The sequence below is a fragment of the Centroberyx gerrardi genome, chromosome 10 (assembly GCF_048128805.1).
Source record: "Centroberyx gerrardi isolate f3 chromosome 10, fCenGer3.hap1.cur.20231027, whole genome shotgun sequence".
Lineage (NCBI taxonomy): Eukaryota > Metazoa > Chordata > Actinopteri > Beryciformes > Berycidae > Centroberyx > Centroberyx gerrardi.
This window is the reverse complement of record NC_136006.1, coordinates 521,245-525,086: the sequence shown is the minus strand read 5'-3', so window position 1 is coordinate 525,086 and position 3,842 is coordinate 521,245.

Here is a 3,842-nt window from a genome sequence, read left to right as displayed (position 1 = left end):
TGAACAGTTGAACAGTTTATAAGTTGAACAGTTGAACAGTTGAACAGTTGAACAGTTTAACAGTTGAACAGTTTAACAGTTGAACAGTTGAACAGTTTATAAGTTGAACAGTTGAACAGTTTAACAGTTGAACAGTTGAACAGTTGAACAGTTGAACAGTTTATAAGTTGAACAGTTGAACAGTTGAACAGTTGAACAGTTGAACAGTTGAACAGTTGAACAGTTTAACAGTTGAACAGTTGAACAGTTGAACAGTTGAACAGTTTAACAGTTGAACAGTTGAACAGTTTAACAGTTGAACAGTTGAACAGTTGAACAGTTGAACAGTTGAACAGTTTAACAGTTGAACAGTTTAACAGCAACACGGCGTGGCAGCCGGCGGGCGATAATCAATACCGTGGAAAATATTGAGATATTCAATATTAGTAAATATCACGATATGCGATATTACTGAATATCGGCTCAAGCCTGTTGTTAAATGAAACAGATCTCACTGTTCCCCGGTCTGGACCAACATGATGAACCGCCATGATGTTAATGAGCGGCTTGTCTGGATGTGATGCAGCTCTGTGGCTCGCAGCTGACCTGAACACACAACTGACCTGAACACACAACTGACCTGAACACACGGCTGACCTGAACACACGGCTGACCTGAACACACGGCTGACCTGAACACACAACTGACCTGAACACACGGCTGACCTGAACACACGGCTGACCTGAACACACGGCTGACCTGAACACACATCTGACCTGAACACACAAATGACCTGAACACACAGCTGACCTGAACACACAACTGACCTGAACACACAGCTGACCTGAACAAACAACTGACCTGAACACACATCTGACCTGAACACACAGCTGACCTGAACACACAACTGGCCTGAACACACAGCTGACCTGAACACACAACTGACCTGAACACACAACTGACCTGAACACACATCTGACCTGAACACACGGCTGACCTGAACACACAACTGACCTGAACACACAACTGACCTGAACACACGGCTGACCTGAACACACGGCTGACCTGAAGACACGGCTGACCTGAACACACAACTGACCTGAACACACAACTGACCTGAACACACGGCTGACCTGAACACACGGCTGACCTGAACACACAACTGACCTGAACACACAACTGACCTGAAGACACGGCTGACCTGAACACACGGCTGACCTGAACACACAACTGACCTGAACACACATCTGACCTGAACACACAGCTGACCTGAACACACAACTGACCTGAACACACGGCTGACCTGAACACACGGCTGACCTGAACACACAACTGACCTGAACACACATCTGACCTGAACACACAGCTGACCTGAACACACAACTGACCTGAACACACAACTGACCTGAACACACAACTGACCTGAAGACACGGCTGACCTGAACACACAACTGACCTGAAGACACGGCTGACCTGAACACACAGCTGACCTGAACACACAGCTGACCTGAACACACATCTGACCTGAACACACAACTGACCTGAACACACAACTGACCTGAACACACGGCTGACCTGAACACACAGCTGACCTGAACACACAACTGACCTGAACACACAGCTGACCTGAACACACATCTGACCTGAAGACACAGCTGACCTGAACACACGGCTGACCTGAACACACGGCTGACCTGAACACACAGCTGACCTGAACACACAGCTGACCTGAAGACACAGCTGACCTGAACACACATCTGACCTGAACACACGGCTGACCTGAACACACAGCTGACCTGAACACACAACTGACCTGAAGATACGGCTGACCTGAACACACATCTGACCTGAAGACACGGCTGACCTGAACACACAGCTGACCTGAACACACAGCTGACCTGAACACACAACTGACCTGAACACACAGCTGACCTGAAGACACGGCTGACCTGAACACAAATCTGACCTGAAGACACGGCTGACCTGAACACACGGCTGACCTGAACACACAACTGACCTGAACACACAACTGACCTGAACACACAACTGACCTGAAGACACGGCTGACCTGAACACACGGCTGACCTGAACACACAGCTGACCTGAACACACAACTGACCTGAACACACAACTGACCTGAACACACAGCTGACCTGAACACACAACTGACCTGAACACACAGCTAGAGAGGAATTATTGTTGTTGTTAGATAATCTACTTTCTGAGGTAAACAACATCACAGACAGGACATACAGCAGGTTACGTAACACCATGTGTTTGTTGACTCTGTATATGTCTGTGTGCGTGTGTGTGTGCGTGTGTGTGTGCGTGTGCGTGTGTGTGCGTGTGTGTGTGCGTGTGTGTGTGTGTGTGTGTGTGTGTTTACATACCTGAGCAGATCCATGTCCTGCAGCAGGTGAGCAGGGTGCTGGACTCAGGACTTGACCCAGTTTCCTCTCTGCTTCCTCAACACATTCTGCTTTATTTGAAATCTGTGATGTCATCCTGACTGACAGGTCAGACTGCAGCTCATCACCTGACAGAACATTTCTTTACTGCCAGTCACACATGGGAATGGAAATGTGTATACATATGTTACAATTAGGAAAAATTATGAATTGCAATTATTGTATTGATTACAAAAATCGAATTTATTATTGTCAAATCATGGAATAATATCATTAGCAGCAGCAGCATTCACACAGCAGCAGGAACAGTTTAGAGATTTACAAGATGAACAAAGAAGGTTTTTATCAGCAGAACGAAAACAATCTGAGAGATAACAGAAACTGTTCCTGTCATGGAACAGGTGGAACAGGACGTCTCTCTGACCTGCGGGTCTCTCTGCAGGTCTCTCCTCTCTCTGACCTGCAGGTCTCTCCTCTCTCTGACCTGCAGGTCTCTCTGCAGGTCTCTCCTCTCTCCGACCTGCAGGTCTCTCTGCAGGTCTCTCCTCTCTCTGACCTGCAGGTCTCTCCTCTCTCTGACCTGCGGGTCTCTCTGCAGGTCTCTCCTCTCTCTGACCTGCAGGTCTCTCCTCTCTCTGACCTGCAGGTCTCTCTGCAGGTCTCTCCTCTCTCTGACCTGCAGGTCTCTCCTCTCTCTGACCTGCAGGTCTCTCCTCTCTCAGATCAGACAGACCTGCTGGACTGCAGGACAAATCTTCACATGGAGACAAAGAGACTTTAACTCCATCTCCATATTTAATAAACGCTGGTAGATTCTGGTTGCAGAACGTTTCTGCAGCAGACAGTCTGACAGGTGAGCCAACACCTGTACAGTAAGGCAGCTGGTGAGTCTGGGGTTCATGTTGTTGACAGAATATTTTCCTGTCCTGGTCGTGAGAAACTGTGTTCACACTGCAGGGAGGCTCTGGCTGTGAGACCGGCTCTGAGACCGGCTCTGAGACCGGCTCTGGCTGTGAGACCGGCTCTGAGACCGGCTCTGAGACCGGCTCTGAAGACAGAGTGAGAGAGGGTGAGACAGGTGAGGGTGAGACAGGCAGGCCAGGTGAGACAGGTGAGGGTGAGACAGGGTGAGACGGTGAGACAGAGTGAGACAGAGTGAGACAGGTGAGACAGGTGAGACAGAGTAAGACAGGGTGAGACAGGGTGAGACAGGTGAGACAGAGTAAGACAGGGTGAGACAGGGTGAGACAGGCAGGCCAGGTAAGATAGAGTGAGACAGAGTGAGACAGGGTGAGATAGGTGAGGGTGAGACAGGCAGGCCAGGTGAGACAGGTGAGACAGGTGTGGGTGAGACAGGCAGGTCAGGTGAGACAGGCAGGCCAGGTGAGACAGGTGAGACAGGTGAGGGTGAGACAGGCAGGCCAGGTGAGACAGGTGAGACAGGTGAGGGTGAGA